Source organism: Podarcis tiliguerta, assembly GCF_965153285.1.
Source record: "Podarcis tiliguerta genome assembly, chromosome: Z".
NCBI lineage: Eukaryota > Metazoa > Chordata > Lepidosauria > Squamata > Lacertidae > Podarcis > Podarcis tiliguerta.
Genome location: NC_139553.1, coordinates 31,853,914 through 31,878,017, shown reverse-complemented (window position 1 = coordinate 31,878,017; position 24,104 = coordinate 31,853,914). Strand labels below are relative to the sequence as shown.

The window sequence follows — 24,104 nt, the reverse complement described above, 5'->3', positions numbered from 1 at the left end:
GGAACTAGAGTTCTGTTAGAGGGTAAACTACCATTCCAATAATTATTGGGGGGGAGTCATGTAGTTTAAATGTGCTTTAAATATACGTATTGTGTGTACGCAGCTTCCAAAAGTATTTCATTTTGGTTCAGTCAACCCCACTGTTGAAACAGGAGTTTCTGGGGCAGTGGGCAATCTGGAAGACCCAAACCATGCCTCCCCCCCAGTACATTCTGTATATGCTTAAAGGCACTCTTCTTCGTTTTTTGTTTTATATAATCTGAGCCTTGGAACTGCGAAACAGATTAGGGGATAACCTCTGCTGAGCACTGGCTCAAAATTCTTTCTTTATGTAATTTATATTTCTCTTTCAAGAAGATACTTCCAATCAGCCAACAGCTGAAACAATAAAACTTGGGACACATGAAACAACCTATTCCGTTTAAAATAAAACAACATCAAACAAAACATCCATAAGCCAACTTTATAAAAACACCAATCTTCCTTTTTGAAGAAGATGTATTTGTTTGCATGAGAAAAATGAACCAAAATGAGACTGCTGGATCTGTTTGGGAAGAGCATTCCAAATGTGAACAACTTTCGCTGTGGGCAAAGCTAGGCACGATGTCATAGACCTATAAGACCTATCTCCCATCTTTTAAATTATTTAATTACTCATTGTACAGCAGCTGGTCAGGAATGGATCACTTTGATCAGAGCCAAGGAAGCGGGTGTTTAAACTCCTGGCTGTTATCCTAATCTAATTCACCCCTCTGCAGCTCAGTGTTCAAACACCACACGCCTCTGAATAATGTTCACCAGAGAAGACAGCTGTTTGCGATGAAGTCCTGTTTCTGGGCTTCACATCAGCATCTGGTTGGCTAGCATGGGAAACAAGATGCTGGAGTAAACAGGCCTTTGGTCTGAAATTGCAGGACCCTTCTTGTGTTCGTGCTTCTTTTCTTTTAGCTTTGAAAAAGATGGATTTATTTATTTTTTTAGTACAGTGAAATAAAATTTTTGGTATTGGAATAAAATTAGCAATTCATAATGTATTGTGAGGCCATCCTGGGGGAGTAGCACTTTTAAAATAAATGTTTTTAATTGGTTTTTCAAAAGGAACATGAGAACATAACCCCTATTAACATACATTTACCCTCCCACAGGGGACGCGGGTGGCGCTGTGGGTTAAAGCCTCAGTGCCTAGGGCTTGCCAATCGAAAGGTCGGCGGTTCGAATCCCCGCGGCGGGGTGCGCTCCCGCTGTTTGGTCCCAGCGCCTGCCAACCTAGCAGTTCGAAAGCACCCCCGGGTGCAAGTAGATAAATAGGGACCGCTTACTAGCGGGAAGGTAAACAGCGTTTCCGTGTGCGGCTCTGGCTCGCCAGAGCAGCGATGTCACGCTGGCTACGTGACCCGGAAGTGTCTTCGGACAGCGCTGGCCCTTGGCCTCTTTGAGTGAGATGGGCGCACAACCCTAGAGTCTGTCAAGACTGGCCCGCACGGGCAGGGGTACCTTTACCTTACCCTCCCACCCTCCCTCAAAGCACAGAATCCTAAGGGAAAACGTTACTGCAAAATTTCAAATGTGAGTCCACTATATTTGATGTTCTGTTGAGTATGTGATGAAAGGATGCAATGCCTCTATAAAATTATCCTCTTCTCTCTTTCTTTCTAAGGCTTTAACTTCCTTGGTCAGTTGTTCTGAATGTGCTGCAGTCCAAACTTTCTGTTGCCATGGTGACATTTGCAAATGCTCAAAGGTTTTGGGCAACAAGTTGTTGAACTGCTACTAAAAGAAACATAGGAGCCAACTGACAGGGGCTGTGGGGCTTTGGCCCCTGCAATAAAATATCTGAGCCCCTCTCCACCCCCACCCCCCGTTGATGGGCATTGCCATTCAAATGGTGTGTGTGCACCATGTCATGTGATTGAGGAGGAAGGCACGCTTGGCAAATCCACACCGTGATCAACTCCTGCCTGGAAACCTATGTCTCCACTGTGGAAGGACATGTGGATCCAGAATTGGCCTCCACAGTCACTTAAGGACTCATTGTTAAAACCGTGTTTGTGGAAGACAATCTTACTCAGCTATAAGTGATCACCAAAGAAGAAGACCTAGGCCCCCCACAATATTTTATTCAAGTTGGCACCCCTGAAAAGGAATCAGTACTTTGTAACTCAAACTAATGTTTTCATTTTTAAATACAGTGGTGCCCCGCAAGACGAATGCCTCGCAAGACGGAAAACCCACTAGACGAAAGGGTTTTCCGTTTTGGAGGTGCTTCGCAGGACGAATTTCTCTATGGGCTTGCTTTGCAAGACAAAATGTCTTGCGATTCCTGGAGGGGTTTTTTCGCTCCCCACCCCCTTTTTCTAAGGCACTAAGCTGCTAATAGCCTTTTAGCAGCTAATCCGCTAATCCCTTAAGCCTTTAATAGCCGCTAATAGCCGCTAAACCGCTAATAGCGCTAATCCGCTAATGGGCTTGCTTTGCAAGACGAAAAAACCGCAAGACGAAGAGACTCACGGAACGGATTCTTTTCGTCTTGCGAGGCACCACTGTATTGTTAACAATAATGAATGGGACGCGGGTGGCGCTGTGGGTGAAAGCCTCAGCGCCTACGGCTTGCCGATCGAAAAGTCGGCGGTTCGAATCCCCGCGGCGGGGTGCGCTCCCGTTGCTCGGTCCCAGCGCCTGCCAACCTAGCAGTTCGAAAGCACCCCCGGGGGCAAGTAGATAAATAGGGACCGCTTACCAGCGGGAAGGTAAACGGTACACAAATCCAGAGTGGATTCCCTAGGACAGTTGAATAGCCCCTTGTACACCTCCTTTCCAGCAACTCCTGCAGCCAAGCTGGTGCCAAACATACCTAATTGCTCTGCTTTTTTTCTTCTCAACGAGGCTGAGAAGTGAGTCCGAAACTTCCACACACACTGCCCAGCCTTGTGCCCCCCGGAGCGGTCACTTGCGGTGCTGCTAACACAGAGAGGTTTGACTCCACCCCTAGAGGTGCACTCCCCTGTTTCTCAAGACAGATGGATGCCGACAAAATACTGCTTTAAATGAATAGTGCAGACAGGACTCAAGCGGGGCTCAGTTTGCACCAGTTGTAGAAAAGCTGTTTTGGCACAGAGGCTGATGGCCCACAGATTCTCACCCTCACCCTTGCCCTTGACATTCTATGGAAAGGAGGGTTTCTGTGCTTGAATTGGAAACTAGGTACTCCTGGTCCTAGTCAGGAGGATGCCTTGTCCCTCCTGAAGGCCAGAACAAATACAGTGTTACAGGGTGAAGCTCTCCCGCTGCTTAAAAGGCCTTGGTGAAGGCAGGATGCTGCGAGGCGAAAAAAGGTGCTGACTTTGCTTATTGTGCTGTCTCTTTTATTTTCCTTCCCCTTGTAACTGTTTGAGTCAGAGTGGAACTTTTGGCTCTGCATCCTGGGTGAGTTCTGCATGCCGTGACTGGATGCTTGTTCTGGAGAGATTCGCCTGCTTTCCAACCTGCATGGCAGTGGGGAAGGGGGAGGTTTGTGGGGGGGGGGTGGGAAAGCAGTTTTGAAAAGCAGCAGCCTGACACTCTTGCTTGCAGCAGGCTGTGCCAAAATGTGGGGGGAGCAAATTTAGGAATCTCCCTAGCTCTGCTGGTCCCAGGATCTGAAGGCACCCTGGCAGAGAGGTCATAAATGGACCACTGTATGCAAGGAACGGGACGCGGGTGGCACTGTGGGTTAAACCATAGAGCCTAGGACTTACTGATCAGAAGATCATGGTTAGAATCCCCTCGACGGGGTGAGCTCCCGTTGCTCGGTCCCTGCTCCTGCCAACCTAGCAGTTCGAAAGCACATCAAATTGCAAGTAGATAAATAGGTACCGCTCAGGCAGGAAGATAAACAGCGATTCCGTGCACTACTCTGGCTTGCCAGAAGTGGCTTTGTCATGCTGGTCACATGACCAGGAAGCTGTACGCCGGCTCCCTCGGCCAATAAAGCGAGATGAGCGCCGCAACCCCAGAGTCGGCCACGACTGGACCTAATGGTCAGGGGTCCCTTTACCTTTATCTATGCAAGGAACAGAGGTGTGCAGCATACACAGAAATGCCGTGGAGATCTTTGTGGGTGCCCTGTTTGCATAGGGATCAAGGCTGTGGCTCAGTAGCAGAGCTCATGCTTTGTGTGCAGAAGATGCAAGTTCAGTCCTTGGCATTGCTGGTTTAAAAACAACCAAGTGATAGAATTTTCTCTGCCCAAGACCCTGGAATACTACTGCAGTCGTCATAGGCCAGGGTTCTTGGATCTTGGGTGCCCAGATGTTGTTGGTCTATAGATCCCATGTTCCACTGCCAGCTTGCCCAATGGTTAGCGATGATGGGTGAGTCCAACAACATCTTGGGACCCAAGGCAGAAGACACTGGTGCAATCAGTACTGAGCTAGGTGGACTCAGAGTCTGCCACTTCCTCTGTTCCTCTCAGTTTTGCATTTCTGGATTACGGTATGTTATATGTGCTTCCATAAAATGAAAAACTATATTAAGCAAGCTGCATATACAACTATGTTTGGGGGGAAATGCACTAATATGTTGGTGACTTTTCTGGGCAAATAAAAACAAACCTATGCAGAAATGTGGAGGACTGAATTTAAAACTGGGGTGGAAGAGGAATGTAAAACTGGACAAAACCCCCACCTGAAATGAACATATTGTCCACCCCTTCTACCATTCCAAGAACAGCCTCTCTTTTCTCCTTCAAGGCATGACTATTGCTATAGGGGTTCAAAGCTGGCTGGACCCATGATCAGGAGCATTCTTGTTTGAAGATGGTGATGCACTGCAATATTTGGTTGCAGGTCTCTCGCCCACATATCCCTAATTTATTGCACATCCCACCTACAGAAGACAACTCCCACCATCCTCAAAATTGCATTTTGGCTGAAAAAGCACTCCTCCTCTTGCACCCCACTCCAAAAAGAACAGCTAATTCTGCATGAGTCAATCTCCTTTGCTCCTAGCACTGGATTCAGAAGTCTATTCCACGCCTTCTTTGAAATAAACTGTTTACTGGTGTTTAGTGGCAAAAAACCAGCCGTTCCGTGCCCTCTGACTTTGCAGGCTTGAGGTCTGGAACAAACAAGAGGGAATAAAGGAGTCAGCTGCATTTTCCAAACATGGTCTATACTATGGGCGTGCAGCTTGAATTAAGTTACTTCCAAGCAGGATGTAGCTCGAGTTCATGACAAATTTTCAGGTTCATGATAACAGCAAAAGGATCAAAGCAGTCAGAATAATGCTTCGGATGTGTGCATTGTGGGCTGAGGGCTTATCTACACTTAAATTTTGCTCTGCTTTTTCCAGACACAGGTGAAGCACAACAAACGGCAGTTCGTTTTTTTGTGGATTGCTGTTTACTCTGATTCAGATTTCAAGAGCAGGTTTTTGCAGGGAAAGCTCCAGAGCAAAAGAAAAAAGAGCTTTAAAGTGTGGGCTTGTGCCTGGAAATCATGGAGGAAAGGTAAGTGTGGATAAACCCTGAGTGTCTCCCACAATAAGGTTCAAGACAAAGCAGCTCAGTTCAGCAAAGCTTCCTCTTAATTTGAGCGCTAAGTCACACTCTGTAGTTCTTCATTCTAGGCAGCAAGCTGGGCTGAGAGATCACAGTACAGTGGTACCTCACAAGACGAATGCCTCGCAAGACGAAAAACTCGCAAGACGAAAGAGTTTTTTGTTTTTTGAGTTGCTTCGCAAGACGAATTTCCCTGTGGGCTTGCTTCGCAAAAAACGTCTTGCGCCTTTTTCTTAAAACCGTCAATGCATTCCTATGGGAAACCGTCAATGCATTTCCTATGGGAAACCGTACTTCGCAAGACGAAAAATTCACAAGACGAAAAAACTCGCAGAACGAATTAATTTCGTCTTGCGAGGCACCACTGTAGTGATTTGCAGGGGCTATGCAAAGCTCTTTGCCACACAGCTGAGGCCCTTCCAAAAACACTTTGATTTACAAAACGCCATTAACTGAAGCAAAAATGTTTTGCTCTGGATTTAGGCAATTCAGCTCTTGGGATCTTAGGCAAGCTTTGCAGATCTTGAGATGCTAGAGAAAAACAAGAACTATCTCCTCCTGCATGAATGCACCTGGTTGCCCAGATTATCATTGGTGGTCCTGATCCAGATGTGAGAAACAAAACCTCCATGAGCAGGGCCTATTCTGTGGTGGCACCCTGTTTCATGGTTTAATCTGCTTCCTGCATTTTAACAATTTGGTGGGGGGTTTTTTGTTTTGTTTTTTTTAGGTTTGGTATGTAAGCCTCCTTGAGGACCTGTGGCATAAGGGAGTGATGGCATTTGAAATAAATTATTGTAAAATATTCCATTTGTTGAATGTGGAATGTTCTCCCCAGGGAGGGTCAGTTGGTTCCTTCCTTTAGGCACTTTTCTTCTTCTTTGACGATCACTCGTGGCCGAGTAAGATTGTCTTCCATAAACACGGTTTTAACAATGAGTCTGTAAGTGACTGTGGAGGCCAATTCTGGATCCACATGTCCTTCCACAGTGGAGACATAGATTTCCAGGCAGGAGTTGATCACGGTGAGGGTTTGCCAAATGTCCCTTCCTCTTAGCACGTTTCTCCTTTTTGTCCTGAGTTTGAGCTTCTCCAAAGCCCATGACACCTTCGGTAAAGGCTGTTCTCCAATTGGAGCGCTTGCAGCCAGTGTTTCCCAGTTGTTGGTATTTATACTACGTTTTTACTTTTTTTGTGCCTTCCCTTGAAATGTTTCGAAAGGCACTGGAGGGCCTGAACTGGGGGAACATTTGAAGAAGGCTAAAGGCTGGAAATGCTTCCTTATTGGAGAACTTTGAGGAATTTGATCTTTGCAGATTTTGATACAAATTGGACTGATTCCCATTTCCCAGACCGATGCAAACCACAGGCTGTTTTATTCCCCAAATGCTCCAATGCAGTTCTTGAATAAATAAGGATGCAATACAAACTTGCCTTATGTGTTGGGCTTGGGAGAGGGGGCTTGTATTGGGTGAAGGTAACTTAAAAAGCAGAAGTGAGGAACCTCTGGCAGAGGGGCCAAATGCAGCTATCTAGGCCTCTTTGTCTGACTCTTGGAATTGGCAGGCCACACCCCCTCCCCAAGCCACACCCCTTGAAGGCCCTACTAACTACCTTATTAAATGTTTTCACTTGGCTGGAATGTAGCCTTGAACTCTGGTCACTTTGAAGTTGGTAAGAGAGAGAGGTCTGTAGAGAAGCAACAACTGCATCAATTGCTCGGCTCCCTTTTTCCTCTGGCCCTGCCTATTTTGTGCATGTGTACATAGGGACGCGGGTGGCGCTGTGGGTTAAACCACAGAGCCTAGGACTTGCCGATCTGAAGGTCGGCGGTTCGAATCCCCGTGACGGGGTGAGCTCCCGTTGCTCGGTCCCTGCTCCTGCCAACCTAGCAGTTCCAAAGCACATCAAAGTGCAAGTAGATAAATAGGTACCGCTCCGGCAGGAAGGTAAACGGCGTTTCCATGTGCTACTCTGGTTCGCCAGAAGCGGCTTGGTCATGCTGGCCACATGACCCGGAAGCTGTCTGCAGACAAACGCCGGCTCCCTCGGCCAATAGAGCGAGACTGGACCTAATGGTCCTAATGGTCAGGGGTCCCTTTACCTTTTTACATATGGATGCTTCTTTTAGAAATAACTACTGTAATTTTCAATATGTTTCAAGTCTTGTGTCTCCCAGTATCCCGTACTGAAGCATGTCATGCTTATTTTTCTATTCGTAAGGCAGGGGACAAAACAAATCTGCAATAAACGTACTACATGACTCGGTGCTGTTCTGTGCTTGCAGCTCTGCTCAGAAACATGTTTTGTTATCCGTGGCTGGCTGTGGATTCCAACTGGAGGGAAAGCAAGATCTTTCCATCCAAGTGGAATTTGTGGGGGCCAGAGGCTCGTTCCCAAGCAGGCCAGGCTGAGCCGAGCAAGAAAATCACTTCCAGATTGCAGGCTCTGGTCCAATGGGCAGCCCAAGGGGTGTGGGTTTTGGCAGTGAGAAAGCGTGCCTTGGCGCTGAGACAGGAAATGCAGGACTCTGGCTCACCACGTGTGGGCTTGCTTGGCCCCGGAGGAGGGGTCTCCAATGGGTCATTTCGCTTTGGGCCTGAAAGGTCACACACCTGCACTGCGCAGCCTCTGCCTCCTATCTCTGTGCTGTGAAGCCCTCTGCTGAGAACAGCGTGGTAATCTGAGAGGGCCAAAGGCTGTCACTGGAAATGTTGACGTTGTCTTGATTGTCAACCGGAATGTGACACAGTTCTCTCCACTGCTTTCATGCACATAGGCCCATTTGCATGCGGTGCAAATCAATGGAGTGTCAGTTTCGTTTCGTTTTGTAATTTCAAGCCCTTATGGGAAGAAAAGATAAAAAACGATTTGCAATTGGAAATACGTGGGAGAAGTTGGACTCTCTCTAGGCTCTGTTTCAGCCTTCCTCAGCTAGGTACCCTCCCAATTTTGGACTACACTCCAATGGACTTCAACCATTGGGTGGAGCTGATGGGAGTTGTAGTCAAGGAACATACCAGTGCCGCCATTTTCACTATAATCTTTGGCGGAATTCACAGCCTGACTTAACTAGGACACTGGAATAGCTCTGTCGGTAGAGCGTGAGACTCTTGATCTCAGGGTTGTGGGTTTGAGGCCTGTGTTGGGCAAAAGATTCCTGCATTGCAGGGGGTTGAACTAAATGGCCTTTGTGGTCCCTTCCAACTCCTACCATTCTATCATTTTATTAGAGTGAGTGACGTTCAAATACAATAAAATTAATTTAATTTGGGAAAACCAGACACATGTGTGACTGCAAAAACCAATAATATAATCATGTCTATCTCTTTGATGTGCTTGAAATGTGTCTGCTTCCTGTTCCATGTGGCAGTTTCCTATTTCCACACTGCACCACCAGGCAGAGATGGGTGGCTGGGCCTGACACCACCTGACTCCCCCGGCTTGCATCTTCCCTCCTGCTTTCTGCCTTCCCTTCCTGCGTGGGTGTCTGGGAAGGAGTGTTTGCTCCTCCGACAGCCGCCTCCCCCAGCCCTCCTGTCTTGCCACTCCCACAGCGTAGCTTTCCTCCCAGTGAGTGAGCAAGCGAGTGTCGGGCTGCCTCTCTTCCCTTCTTCAGGCTGTAGCTGAAAGGAGCAGAGATCTTGTGATGGTCCGGTCCTTTTTTGGCGTGTGATGAGGATGAGCACCATGGAACACAGGTAAATCTGCAGAGGAGGGCTGCTCACCTGACTCCTTCGGTAGCTTGGATGGATGCTCTGCTGAGGTACGCTGAATTATTTCTTCTACCTGTGCCTCAGCAGTCTGGGTTGACGGAATCATAGAATTGTAGAGTTGGAAGGAACCCTGAGGATCATCTAGTGCAGTGGTTCTCAACCTGTGGGTCCCCAGATGTTGCTGGACTACAAGTCCCATCATCCCTGAGCTCCGTCCTTGCTAGCTAGGGATGATGGGAGTTGAAGTCCAACAACATCTGGGGACCCACAGGTTGAGAACTGCTGATCTAGTGAGTCCAACCCCCTGCAGTGCAGGAATATGCAGTCGCCCCATACGAGAATTGAACCTGCAACCTTGGCATTATCAGCACCACGATCCAACCAACTGAGCTATGTTTGTTCCAATTCAGCAGTAAACTTTGGGGTTTCCAGGGAAAGCGGCCGAACTTACCTGGGATAGCTCAGTTGGCAGAGCATGAGACTCTTAATCTCAGTCATGTGGGTTCTAGCCCCACATTCAGCAAAAGACCCTTGCACTGCAGGGGGTTGGACTAGATGGCCCCATGGGGTCCCTTCCAACTCTAAAATTCTATGATTCCACAGAGGTGGAACACCTCTCAGACCTGTGACTTGACATTAAGGGACAAAACGGAAGTGTGGATGGGACCTCCAGGGATTCAGACCAAGGTTCTCTCCCTGCCTTACCTGGAGATGCCAGGGATTTGATCTAGGGCAGCAGACTCAGCAGGGGAGTGTGCTTATCACAGGCTGTCTCCTCAAATATTTACTCAGCAGCCGAAACTGGTAGCATGAACAGTTTCCTTTTAAAGCTGGCCGCACTGGCAGGGGCGGACCTACATTTTGGGGGGCCCTGAAGTTTGCACTGTTACGGGGGCCCCTTCACAACCAGTAGCAAGGTCTAGGCAACCACTGCTATCTCCTTCAATGGGGTTGTTCCAAGACAGACCACCATAATTTTTTAAAAAATAGTGACCAGGGCCGTTTTAAGCATCTCCGGCACCATGGTACAAAGCTCCTTCCGCCCTGCCCGCCCTGTTTCCCAGAGTTTTTTAGGGAGGACGGTGCTGCCGGAGGGGCTGGAGGAGGCGGGCATCGGCTGGAGGGCGGCTCCTCCGGTGGGGAAGAGGCGGAGGCTGGCCGCTTCGTGCCATGGTGGCCACGGCAGACGGAGGCTCCGGGTGTGGCGCAGCTTCGGCATGGCGGAGGCAGGCGAGGGCAGCAAGCTGGTGCCAGAAGACGCCACGTCCAGCCTCCACCTCTTCCCTGGCACCCTCCAGAACTTGGAACCCTGGCACCCTGCGCCACTAGCCTCTATGGGTAAGACACCCCTGATAGTAACTACTACAATTAAGATTTTGATTGAAGTTGTACTGGATTATCTTACATGTCCAAGTCACTGGTGTGAATAAAAAACTCCCTATGCCTTACAGTTTTTGAGTTATGGGGGGCGGGTGGGGAATTAGGGAAGTATTATATACATGCATTAGGCACTTTTTAAAGCAAATTTTTAAGGCAATGTGGGCTAAAGTCATTACTTGGGCCTCTCCAGGATTAGCGTCCCCAAAGCTTAAGCTTCATTAGTTTCATAGCAGATTTTCCTCTGAAAACTGGCATGCATTCGCTTTCTTTTCCTATTTCGTTTGTGAAAGAAGGTGTAGCATTGGTGCCCATCTGACAAACAATGTGTGGCATGGTTATCAGATCCATGCATGCACATGTATTATTTTATATGATGATAACTCAGGTGCATAAATTGTGCACTATAAAGTTGCAAATCAGACTAATACTACTACTAATGCTAGTAACAATAATGGTGTTGTTCGGCTTTTGACTATAAATGAAGGAGGTGCTATTTTATTGACAGCTGACTCCATCAGGCCTCCACTTCAAAAGATAAGAAAGGGGGGTCTTTGCATCAGGGTTGGGAAAGGGATCTCTGCCTGAGATGTTGGAGAGCTGCTGGCAGTCAGTGAAGACAATACAGTGGTACCTCGCAAGACGAATGCCTCGGAAGACGAAAAGCTCGCAAGACGAAAGAGTTTTTCGTTTTCTGAGTTGCTTCGCAAGACGGATTTCCCTATGGGCTTGCTTGCGCCTTTTTTTAAAAACCGCCAATGCATTCCTATGGGAAACCGTCAATACACAGTGATGCTTCGCAAGACGAAAAAATTCACAAGACGAAAAAACTCACAGAACGAATTAATTTTGTCTTGTGAGGCACCACTGTACTGAGTTAGATGGACCAGTGGCCGAATGTATGACCCCTGCATAGCAAGAATTTGGTTGTGTAGTTCGATTAGTTTGCACAGCAGAGGGAATTTCAGTGTCATGAAATGGCACTCTGCACTTGAGAAAATTCCCATTTGGACACAGACTGCTATCTCCTTTAGACACTAAGCCATTTGGATACAGCTGTGTTGCAGGAGAGTTGCCCATGTCATCATATTGTCCCTCTGTTGCAGATTGTTGCACTGGCATTCCTTCTTTCTTGCTTTAAGTTTTCTAAGGGTCCTGTTTACATGCTCATGTTTACACTCATTGCGTTCCCACCATCAGTTTGGAAAGTGGAGTGCACACATTAACCAAAATCCATACCTCTTGTTTCTTATGAAATACTGCATTTTTATGAGTTCCCCTAACAAACCAGCTTCAATCCAAATTGAGAAAAACGATGACATTGCTGTTTTTTAGGTTGGTAATATGCAGGCAGGCTAAGAGTTCTACAAAGGTTAAAACGACAACTATACAGTCCCTGCCTTCAGGGTTAAAATGTAATAGTTACAAGATAAGAGCAAAATGGGAGGGAGGAGGAAATAGGAACACAAGCAAATCTGGGAATGAGTTCTTCATAAAACACATTACTATCAGGAATCATGGGTGTCCACAGGGTGATATGGTGTATGTGGGGGGGGGGATCCCCCTTGGATGAACCATAATCTCCAGATTCCCTGGTTTCTTCCTTCCTTCCTTTTTTTAAGAGAGAGTGCATGTTTAGCATCTGTAGAACCTGAGCTATATTTAGGCATCAAGTTACAGTCACTATTCTTTTCATTTGTTTGTGAGAAACCAGCCAGTCCCCGTCCCCCCAACAAACACACTTGCAGTGTTTTATACTGGGACGCAGGTGGTGCTATGGTCTAAACTGATTGGAAGGTTGGCGGTTCGAATCCCCACGATGGAGTGAGCTCCTGTTGCTCTGTCCCAGTTCCTGCTAACCTAGCAGTTTGAAAGCACGCTGGTGCAAGTAGATAAATAGGTACCGCTGCGGCGGGAAGGTAAACGGTGTTTCCATGTGCTCTGGTTTCCATCACGGTGTTCCGTTGTGCCATAAGCGGTTTAGTCTTGCTGGCCCCATGACCTGGAAAGCTGTCTGTGGACAAACTCCAGCTCCCTGGAATCTTGTGCCCAACGCGGCGCTTGAACTCTCAACTCTGACCTCAAGAGTCTCATGCTTTACCAATTGAGCTATCCCAGCAGTCGATAAACGATGGTGCTCAATGTTTCCATTCTCTGTTTAAAATGAATCTGTATGTAAGCCAGGTGTGGGGAACTTTTGGCCCGCCAGATGCTGCTGAATTACAACCCCCATTAGCCCCAGCAAGCATGGCCAGTGGCCAGGGATGATGAGAATTGTGGCTCAGCAGCAATCTGGAAGGCCAGAGGTTCCCCACATCTGCTCTAAGGCTAAGCATGTGAAAAGGAAACAGCTGCACATTGCTCTCTCCCCCCCCCCAACCAATGCACTCTCTTACTTTACCCTGTCTCCAATGTCTCCTCTCTAGCTCTAATTTGCCGTGTTCAGATATTTAGATTGTGACCTCCTTGGGACAGGGACCTATTCTTTTCCACTCTACAAAGCATCACATAAACGGATGAAGAAAAGGCAAAATGGTTTGAGGCACACTTAGGGTACTTTCAAAAGAAATTCCTTTTGTTTGCTGGGCAGGGAGTGATCTAGAAAGGTCACAAAGCAACCGGTAGATACAGCAGAGAGAGGCCCCCTGATTCACTCCCCTGCACACAAAAACTCCTTCAGCGCTGCTAATTGGAAGACTAAGCAAATCCCACCTTTTCCAAGTCTTTAAACTGTCCTGATGATGCAAAAGAAATGTGGTTTGGGAAGAGGAATGGCCGAGACCTGTCAAGGGAGATGAAAGAAGAAAGAATTATGGGGCAAAACTGCTTGCGCTTGTCTGGGGCAGGAACAGTCCGTGCTGGGAGCCAAAGCTTGCGCCAGAAGCATCTTGTAAATCCCACTTAATGGGTGGTCTCTCTTTCGTGCGTGTTTGTGTGTGTGTGTGTTTTCCTATCTTGCCAGCAATGGGCTCACGCCATCCATGGTGTCTATAAAAGGGTTACACACAACAGCTTTCTGCTCAAGGATTGCTTAAAGATGCAGAATGTTTGGGGGCTAGGATGTGGGAGAGGAGGGCTGGCTCCAGATCTGAGAAGGCCCTCTGGTGCCATGTGGGTTTACATCCCAGTGGCGGGTATTTATTTATTTACTTATTACATTTGTATCCCAGCTTTGGTCCAAGGAGCAAACAACATCGCATACAAGGTCGTCATCGTCCCCCCCAGCTCTAGTCAGGGCATCCCCCTCACAACAACCCTGTGAAGTAGGTTAGGATGCGGGGCAGTGGCTGTGTACATACATTTGACACACATTTAAAGCGCATGGCCTCCCCCGAAAGAATCTGTTAAGGGTGCTGGGAACTGTAGGTTTGTGAGGGGTAAACCACAGTCCCCAGGATTTATTAATTTTTTTGCAGGGGTGGGGAAGGAGTCATGTGCTTCAAATGTATGGTGTGTATGCAAGTAGTGACTGGCCCAAGGCCGCTCTGTGAACTTCATAGCTGCTTGGAGATTTGAACCCTGGTTTTCTGCCATCTCGTGACATAGTGTTGCTGTGGGGCATTGTTGGAAATTAAAATGAGATCTCCCAGACTCCCGGGGGCCAGGCAGCATTTACATTTCCCACAAAGCCTCTGATGTTGCATTCTGGAGGTGTGGACATTGCCTAGCCAGGATCAGGAACTATGGCAGAAAAGAGACCACACAACCAATTTCGTGGTGGTGCTGTGGTTGTTAGGATAATTGGATTTTGTTGAATATGTATCTTTCAGAGACGGGTGGGGAACCTTAGGCCCAGGAACGAAATGTGGCTCTCCCAAACAGCTCTCTCAAGGTCACATTTCTCACTGGCCCTGGAGGATAAGAGAGGGATGTGTGAATATGGGTGTGAAAAATAACCTACTGTACAAAGGCAAAAATGGCATTCATTGCTCCACCTACTTTTGCCTCTGGCCCCGCCCATGACTGGAATGTGGCCCTCAGAAGGTTGTTTACAAGGGAATGTGGCCCTTGGGCTGAAAGTGATCCCCCCCCCCCGCTTTAAGGGCACCTCCCTTTCTGGTTTGAAGAAACCAAGCAGAAGTTTTAAGGAGGCTGGCCTTGTGGAGAATTAGGCGTTCAAAGAGGCCGCAACACTCATGAATAGCACTTAATAAACACCATCAGTTCTAAAAGCAAACTCAGTTGGTATGTGCTGACAGAATTGTAGCCAAAATGAGGCCGCTGGGAAATTAAAAAGAGAGGAACGAGCATGGTTGGGCCATGTTTTGCCAAAGAACAAAAATATGGATGAGCAGTGAGGGACAAAACTTTTCAATGAAGACTGAGCATTCTCAGTTAGGGAAGAGGCAGAAAAACAGGAGAGGGCAAAGAAATGGGGTATCCGTTCAGAAGGCAAGGCTGGCTGAAACTTTAGCAAAAGTAATCCAGCTGCTTATTTGTTTCCCCCTCTTCTTCCACCAGCACCACATTTATTATAATTCATTCACCTTTATTTATATAGCACCATTAATGGCTCTGTAGTAAAAAAAGAAGAAGAAATGATAATTACCTTAAAATCAGGTATAAACAAAAACTTACCATATATATACACATGAACAAGTCCTCTGCAGCATACTTAAAGGATGAGTGTAACAAAGGGCACTGATATATTTTCTAAGTGCCCTCCCAATTTAAAAATCAGACACCTGGGTAAATAAGAATGTTTTTTGCCTGGCGCCTAGAAACAGACAACAATGGCACCAGGTTTGCTTCCCTGAAAAGGACATTCCACAAATGGGGAGCCGCCACTGAAAAGTTGGCCTGTTCTTGTTATATTTAATACTTATTGATGCATCTTTCCTGGAGTGGCAGTGTTGTGCGATGAACCTGTGGAAAGGCATTAAACGAGTTTTGAAAAACAGGTAAATTGTGTGGTATAAAATAAACAAGAGGCTTCCGGTAAAATCTGGCCCTGTTGTCTCAGGCCTTTGATTTTTGTGGAACTATTGAAAATCCAATCTTTTCTTTTCAGTGAGGCAAGTAGGAAGAGATAATACAAAGGCAAGAAAAGTTCTGTTACATTTACAGCAGGGACTGGGAGACCCTGGCCCTTCAGATGCTACTGATTTGCAATACCCACCATCCCTGCTGGGCTTGTTGTTGTTGTTTAGTCGTTTAGTCGTGTCCGACTCTTCGTGGCCCCATGGACCAGAGCACACCAGACACTCCTGTCTTCCACTGCCTCCCGCAGTTTGGTCAAACTCATGCTGGTAGCTTCGAGAACACTGTCCAACCATCTCGTCCTCTGCCGTCCCCTTTTCCTTGTGCCCTCCATCTTTCCCAACATCAGGGTCTTTTCCAGGGAGTCTTCTCTCCTCATGAGGTGGCCAAAGTATTGGAGCCTCAGCTTCAGGATTTGTCCTTCCAGTGAGCACTCAGGGCTGATTTCCTTAAGAATGGATAGATTTGATCTTCTTGCAGTCCATGGGACTCTCAAGAGTCTCCTCCAGCACCATAATTCAAAAGCATCAATTCTTCGGCGATCAGCCTTCTTTATAGTCCAGCTCTCACTTCCATACATCACTACTGGGAAAACCATAGCTTTAACTATACGGACCACTATGACCTGTCCATCTTGAGTGCCCCGCTCGGCATAGTTCATAGCCTCTCTGAGTTATTGAAGCCCCTTCGCCACGGCAAGGCAGTGATCCATGAAGGGGCCCTGCTGGGCTAGGGTTGATGAATGTGGGAGTCCAACAACATTTGGAGGGCAGCTGGTTCCCCACATCTTATCTATAGAGCTCCAAAGGCAGCCCTTGCAATCTGACTTTCCTAGGAGTTGCCCACCTGTTGCCTGGTATTCAGGTAACACACGCACAGTGATGGAATCCTCATAACCATTAATAAATGTGTTTAGATGTCAGAGGTTTTCCTCTGTGCTCTTAAGCATTCACAGGCTCTGTTAGAACCATGCCTCTGCTTGGTACCTGGAGAGAAAAGGCAGCCCACCGCAGGCCCTCTCTGGCAGGCTAGGGCTGGGAGCAGAACTGACAACAGATCCATTGAGCTCCATCACATCCGAGATCCAGGAAGACTTATTCTCAGAGGCCTTTTCCCACCACCACCTCACTCCCCTCCCCTTCCTGGCAACACTTCTCTAAAGTACCAAGCACACTGTGCCCGTTGGCAGCTCACCAGGCAGCCAGCGAAGGCTGTGCGCACACAAGTATACACAGGGCATTGGCTGCTGGCACAAAGTGTGGCTTCAGTGGAGGGTGCTGAGGCTGGCTGGGAGGCTCCCTTGCACTCTGCCCTGCTGAATGAGCCAAGTGTGCTTGCCCAGAGAATTGGCATTTTGTGTGTGCGCCGCTTGCCTGTTCAAGTGAAAGAGAGCAGCGCACTAGACGCCTCTTATTCAGAGGCCCCTCTCTCCGGGGTCCATCGCACAGCCAGGAGCAGACATTTCTCCTGAAGATGCACCCAGCTGGGAAGTCGGTGCAGGGCAAGAAAGGACTCCAAGGGAGAACGGAGTGGGCAGCACCAAGCGGTAGATCGGCGGCTGCTTCATAGGCCGGTTCTGAAAGCAGTTATCCTTCGGGGATGCAAGCAGGTGAGAAGCACCTTGGCACACTCTGTGCTAACGGTTTGGCTCTTGTGAGGGGAGAAGCACGTTTTCTTCTGGGCGACCCCTGTGCCTCTTTGTTTGCTTGCTTCACAGAATTATAGAATAGTAGAGTTGGACGGGAAGGTTTATCTAGTGCAACCCCCTGCGATGCAGGGATATTTTGCTCAACATGGGGCTCCGACCCGCGACCCTCAGTTTAAGAGTATCATGCTCTACTGACTGAACTGTCTCACTTCCCATTTTGCAACAGGCAGAAACTCAGCAGGTGAAGCCTCGACAGCATTGCTCCTCCCACCTTTTTTCTAAAAAAAACCTTTTAGACTTCTGCCTTTCCACTATTATTTTCTGTGAAGGGGAGAAAATGTACTTTCTAAATGTTGGTGTGCATGTTAAAGGCAGAGAAAAGGGAGTGGAGAAGTTGGCAACCCATGTCTATGGAAGAGTTTCTGTGGGGCAATGTCACCCCTTACTGAGGGGTTATCCACATTTACCTTTTCTCCATGCTTTTCAGGCATGGTCTGCGCTTTAAAATTCCATGTCCAAGCGCTCCTCTCTCTCTCTCTCTCTCTCTCTCTCTCTCTCTCTCTCTTTCTGCTCTGGAGCTTTCCGTGAGAAAACTCACTCCTCAAAGCTCAGTCGGAGCAAACAGCAATCTACTGAAAACTCGAATTACTCCAGTTCAGCGCAGACCTGTGGCAGGAAAGAGCAGGCAAAAGTTAAATATGGATAAGCCATCGCCGGTGCTACCCTGTGTGGTTTTTACTTATTTCAATAAATTGCATTGAATGCCCACTTCATTCTGGTGATGCATGAATTGATCCGCGTTGGCAAATGTTGGAATAAAGCGCAAGACAATACAGAAAAAGATTGATCGCAAATGCAAGGAGTGTGTGGAAGGAGTCTTAACCTCCCAGGAATCGGCCTTAAGCCGCTGCTGCCACCTATAGGATGTTGTGAGTATAGATAGCAAAGCCTGGGAGTGTAGAACGAGAACATGATTAGGTTAGTATGCGGTCTCGTCCACACCTTGTATTTAAAGCATATTCAACACACATTTAAAGCTCATGCTTTCCCCACAAAGAACCCTCCGAACTACAGATTCCCTCTCACAAAATCACAGTTCTTGGTACCCTTTGCAAAGCACATTTCCCACGATTTTTTGGTGTGGGGAAGAACCATGTGTGTTGAATGCTCTTTAAATGTATGGCTTATGTGCAGGTTTGGATGTGCAGGTTTGTTGCTGTTTCGTTGGATCAATTTGTACCCAGTTCATTAGACCTCCCTGGAAAAGTCTGGCTGGTTCTGTCAATAAACTGAAGGCCAGGCCACCAGATGAAGGATCGATTTAGAAATATTCCATGGAGATTTATTAATAGGGTTAAATCTAGGATTGTGTTTAATCCCACTTGAGACCTTCTCTCTATATCCCCACCCTGACTGGCCAGAAAGGGGACGATAGGGTGCTTTTGCACTGAGGCTCCTTTCAGCTGACTTCAGCCGCAGGCATGTGGCACTGTTTCCCCCCGCCCCCCGCTCAGGAAGATTTGTAAAACAACCATTGCTGGCTCTGAATTATGCCTTATGTTGAAGAAGAAAACTGAGTTTAAAGATAACTGAAACTACAAAGAGTTGTTATGGATCTTGCTGTTCTGTTCCTATTTTAAACCACTTGGAATTTAGTGGGTTTGTGTGTGTGTGTTTACAATCAAGTGTGTGTGTTTACAATCAAGTGTTTACAATCAAATGTATAGACATTTTATTAAATAAATAAATGATGGGACCAGTTTGCAGGATAGCAGGAGAAAGTTCCAGAGCAGCCAGAGCAGCGATGTCACGCTGGCCACGTGATCCGGAAGTGTCTTCGGACAGCGCTGGCCCTTGGCCTCTTTGAGTGAGATGGGCGCACAACCCTAGAGTCTGTCAAGACTGGCCCGTACGGGCAGGGGTACCTTTACCCTTTACCTTTGGGACGTGGGTGGCGCTGTGGGTTAAAGCCTCAGTGCCTAGGGCTTGCCGATCGAAAGGTCGGCGGTTCGAATCCCCGCGGCGGGGTGCGCTCCCGCTGTTTGGTCCCAGCGCCTGCCAACCTAGCAGTTCAAAAGCACTCCCGGGTGCAAGTAGATAAATAGGGACCACTTACTAGCGGGAAGGTAAACGGCGTTCCGTGTGCTGCGCTGGCTCGCCAGAGCAGCGATGTCACGCTGGCCACGTGACCCGGAAGTGTCTTCGGACAGCGCTGGCCCTTGGCCTCTTTGAGTGAGATGGGCGCACAACCCTAGAGTCTGTCAAGACTGGCCCGTACGGGCAGGGATACCTTTACCCTTTACCTTTTAGGAGAAAGTTTCAGAAAGGAGGAGTTGTTGGCACCTTATGGGAAAGGCTGTAGCTCAACGGTAGAGCAGTGCTTTGCATGCAGAAGGTCCGAGGCTCAGTCCCAGGATGGGATGTCCCCAGTCACCTGCTGAGAGTGCAGTTGGCACTGAGCTAGATGGACCCACTGCTTTGACTCTGTATAATGCGGCTTCTTCTGTTATTTCTGTATCACTGTCAGCGCATGGGACACTTTACAGAGCACAAGGGGACAAGTCCCTGCCCCGAGTAGCTTACGACACGAAATTTGAAACTGGGTTGGGGGGAGAAGAGGGGGTGAATGCCCCCATATTTCATGGGGTCACCCACCACTTAAAGCAGGAGAGATTTTCAGTAACTTTTACAGGGGGTGGGGAGGCTTGCTGAATGTTAATACTTTTCAGGGTGGGGAGTTTTATACCATAGATCAGGCATGTCCAACCGGTCAATCGCGATCTACCGGTCGATTGCGTGTCATCCCTGGTTGATCCTTGTTGATCGTGTGATCCAGATTGATCGCCCCCCCCAAAAAACCTCAACAACTGTGGTGAATTATCCCCAAAAGAAGCTCAACAACTTTGGTGAAGCCTCCCCCCAAAAAACTCAACAACTTTGGTCAATCCAATGGGTAGATCACTGCCTGTTTTTTTATAGTGGGAGTAGATTGCAGTCTCTTGAGAGCTGGGCATGCCTGCCATAGATGAGCCATGCTAAAACCACTTAGGGGCTGCTTCAAGCAGCGGCAGAGCTGCAGCCCAGCCGTTTTATTTGTGAAGCATAGAACTGTGGAGTTGGAAGAGACCCTGAGGGTCATCTAATCTCACTTCCACATAATCTTTGTACAAGCAAATCAGAACAGAAGCCACAATTTCGACTGACTGCTCACAGGCCTGCGGATTATGTTCAGCTGCCATTTGAAACTGCAGTTTGCCGTCAACTCCTGCAGGTGGCACTGTAGGAGAGCAGCTTTGTCCAACTTCTTAAGGCCTTCTAGGCCTGCAACATCTGCACCTCACATATCCCAAGCCATGGACTCCAATGTGGAATTTGAGACACTTAGGAAAGAAATGTTCCAAATCACTTTCCAAATGCACCCACTTTTTCAAGGGTGCAAGCAATCCTCTCTATTTTTTTCTGGTGCCATTCCCATAATGTGCAAATCAGGAGCTGGCCAACAGCTAGATTGGCCCTTAGTGTATATGTGATTTTTTGAGGAGGCAGTGGGGAAGAGATGGGTTAAGATCTTGCAAGCAGCCTTCTTAAAAGGAACTAGGGCAGCCAAATGCAAAAGAAGACAGGCAAGGAATTTCAGAAGTTGTATGTGATGGAATTCTACAACAGCTGCTACAGGCACAGGAGCCCTGCCTTATTTTATATCTTGCTTCCCTAGGATAACCCCACCACTACCACATTTTTCTTCACTGGCCCAGGTGCTTCAGGAGCTCCACCGATCTTTTCTTACCTCTCTCTAGCTGTCCCTCTTTCTTAACAAAAGAGCTTAAGGCAAGTCTGCTAGATCAGACCAATGGCCCCTTCTCACAGTGGCCAACCGTGGGAAGCCTGCAAGCAGGACATAACATCACAATGCCTACCTGTGATTCCCATCAACTGGTATTCAGAGGCATAACACCTCTGACACTGGAGGTAGACTATAGCCATCATGTCTAGTAGCTGTGGATATAGTATGTCTTATTATGTGGAATAGTAGCCTTATTCTAGTTGATAGTCTTATTTTGAATTTGTCTAATTCTCTTCTAACATCATCCAAGTTGATGGCCAAGACTGCCCTCTGTGGGAGAGAGTTCCATAGCTTAACTATGTACAGTGGTACCTCGGGTTAAGAACTTAATTCCTTCTGGAGGTCCGTTCTGAAACTGTTTTTAACCTGAGGTACCACTTTAGCTAATGGGGCCTCCCACTGCCGCCATGCCGCCATGGTGCTATTTCTGTTCTCATCCTCAAGCAAAGTTCTTAACCTGAGGTACTATTTCTGGGTTAGCAGAGTCTGTATCCTGAAGCGTCTGTAACCCGAGGTACCACTGTACTTGAACTGGTTCTCTGAAAAAGGATCAGTGAGGATGGAGAACCCCAAGAAGCAACTGGTGGACCAAGTATATACTTGGGAAGCCACCTATGGCTCTGCTGTGGCTGGTTGCTAATCTCCAACACAGTGGCAGGGAATCTCAAAAAAGTTTAAGGAGCAGCGTTGGGCTGCTTGCAAAGGGTTTTCAAACAGTCCCATGCTGTGGTTTGAAGTCCTGATAATCGGGTACCCACCTCTCAAATTTTGTTTGCCAGGGTTGGGAAAATTAAGATTTTGCCCACTGGCCAGAAATAATTTTGTATCAAATTGTGGCTTAGGGTTATGTGTGAGCCCAGGCCAGCAACTTAACAATAGTTTGTTTACTATGGTTAAAGGTAAGCTCATTGATCAAGGTTTTTAGTTGGTTTATACACCTTTGTTAACATATTGTTATGTGCAAACTCAGACCACCTCCTTTAACTATGGCATGCATCAGTAAGGTTTATCTTGCCTAGGCTGGATTGGTCCGGTGGAGATCCCTCTGTGGGCTGGATCGCGCGTACACGTGAGCGCTCACACCCGCAATTTTCGGCATCTGCATCTGCACAGACGCGATTTCCGGTGCCGCGGAAGCAAGTCCCCGTGATGTGCTGCACCGGTTTAACGCGTGTGAGCAGGCAGCTCAGTTCGGGGGTGGCTCGGGGGCTGGTCAAACGACCCCCGGGGGCTGCTTCCGGCCCATGGGCCTCAGGTTGCTGACCCCTGAACTATGGTTAAGGAGCTGTCACTGGCCAAAAGCTACAGAGCCACAAACAAATAGTGGCAAAAGATTTAAACTGCTGGCTTCGTTGCAGTCACTGGTATTCTGTTATGCAATTAAACAAGGTTTATGTAATCATTTGCCGGACACCTCAGCCATAACTGTGGTTTATTAACAATGGTTCACAACCATGGTTTAGCGTTATGGGCAAACCAAGCTAATGTGTCTTTTTCAGATTGCAGCCTTCATCTTGTTTCACTGACATTTGGATATGGCTAGATAGCTGGCCATTCTAAATCCCAGAGATGTTGTCTATGGTGAGTGGTGAACACCCATTCTAACTGGATCTTTTCAGCCCATCTAAACAACAAAGAAGTCTGTTGGCTTCAGGGTGTGGCTCACATACTGCAGAAATAAATTGCTCCTCTTTAGGTCACTGCTATTCAACTTGCTTTGCAAATTCATTCCCATTTGGGAGAAGGGGACCACACCCACTTTGGTAGGATCTTATGCTCTTTAGAGTGGATCTTTTTCATCCTGCTCTGCATGGGAACTTGACACGCCTCTCTGTTGCATGATTGTCTTGCGGAACAATCAAGATGATTGCTGATTTGAACACCCAAGAGGGTCTGTAAAGAAGAAGTCTTTCAGGTAATTGGGCCCAGAAACAAACTGGCAACCAGTACAGCTGTTTTAAAATAGGTTATATGAGATCTAAACAGAACCCCAACCAGTAATCTGGCTGCTGCATTTTGGACCTGAAGTTTTTTCAAGCCTCAGGAATCTACCTACAGCATCCCTGACACCTCACCACCCAGCTTTTGCTTAAATAAATCCAGCAAAGGAAATATTTGCTAGGATTTTTATTATCATTTTAAAAAATTGCATCTTGCCAGGGGCCCCTGGAATAAGACTGGAGTAAACCCACATCATTAAACACAAACAGCAGGGAGGAGCTGCAACTAACTCCAGATCGCTGGAATGTTTTGCTGTTTAACATGCATGTTTGCGCATGTGCATCTGCCTGCATGCTTTACTGACATTCAATTTTTGCATGTATGTGTAAAAACAAAACCTGAAAAACAAAGCACCCTGGAGCAGCCCACAAGCTTATCCCACTCTGGTTGCAGCCAATGGTTAATAGGGAGGACCTATTGCTTCAGCACTTTATCTCTTGCCTAAAGCCATTAGCTCAGGGTGGGCTCATACAGCTTCAGATTCTTGCATGCAGTTAAGCGGTAAAGTTTCTGTAGTTTAAAGCAGATGACTTGTGACTCCGCCTTGGAGTATTGAGAGATGCTCTGGCCTATGTGGTAAGTGGGGAGGGCCCATTTACTCTTTGTTGCCTGGAGGACACAGGGTGGGTGAAGGTAGATTTCATAATGCGAAGATAAGGAAGTGATAATACACAGAGGTCTTTCCTGCTTTCTCTGACCAACATCTAGTGGGGTAGAAAGGAAACTGAAGCCCAGCTGTTTTCAGTGTTTGCAGCTTTAACTACTTACAAAAGCTTTGCTACGCTTGAGAGGGAGTAAGAGCTTGAAGCAATACAATATTTCATTTTCCTGGTTTTGCACTATTGCGTGCAGATCAGGATTTGCAGTATTCCTAACCGGCTGATGACTGGTGTGTAAAGAGCACACCAGGAAACTAAGGTATGCCCAGATTAGCACTTATTGTCTGGTCTCATTTTGCTTTTTTTGTTCCTTGCTGTCCTGCTGTTAAATACTCCTGTGTTT

The 24,104-nt window shown here is 47.4% G+C and overlaps 1 protein-coding gene and 1 long non-coding RNA gene across 6 annotated transcripts in view; one reads left to right on the top strand and one right to left on the bottom strand.

Annotated features, from left to right (window-relative positions):
* NHSL2 (NHS like 2) overlaps nt 1–24,104 on the top strand; it is a 119,422-nt gene that overhangs the window by 9,281 nt on the left and 86,037 nt on the right. The window contains exon 1 of one of the 3 annotated variants that reach the window (XM_083424209.1): nt 9,103–9,237. The exons of the other annotated variants lie outside the window; for them this stretch is intronic. The gene's annotated coding sequence lies outside the window, so the exon portion shown is untranslated. Of the gene's footprint in view, nt 1–9,102; nt 9,238–24,104 lie in introns of those variants that run through there. 3 annotated transcript variants of the gene reach the window in all.
* LOC310669857 lies at nt 634–21,127 on the bottom strand. Of its 3 annotated transcripts, none has more exons than XR_014507423.1 (5): nt 21,045–21,127; nt 17,725–17,923; nt 13,342–13,411; nt 8,152–8,379; nt 634–948 (listed from the first exon to the last, which is right to left on the bottom strand). It is a non-coding gene; the product is annotated as an uncharacterized lncRNA (long non-coding RNA). The 3 variants fall into 3 exon arrangements; XR_014507424.1 differs by lacking the exon at nt 634–948 and adding an exon at nt 4,761–5,094; XR_014507425.1 differs by lacking the exon at nt 634–948 and having other exon boundaries at nt 7,812–8,379.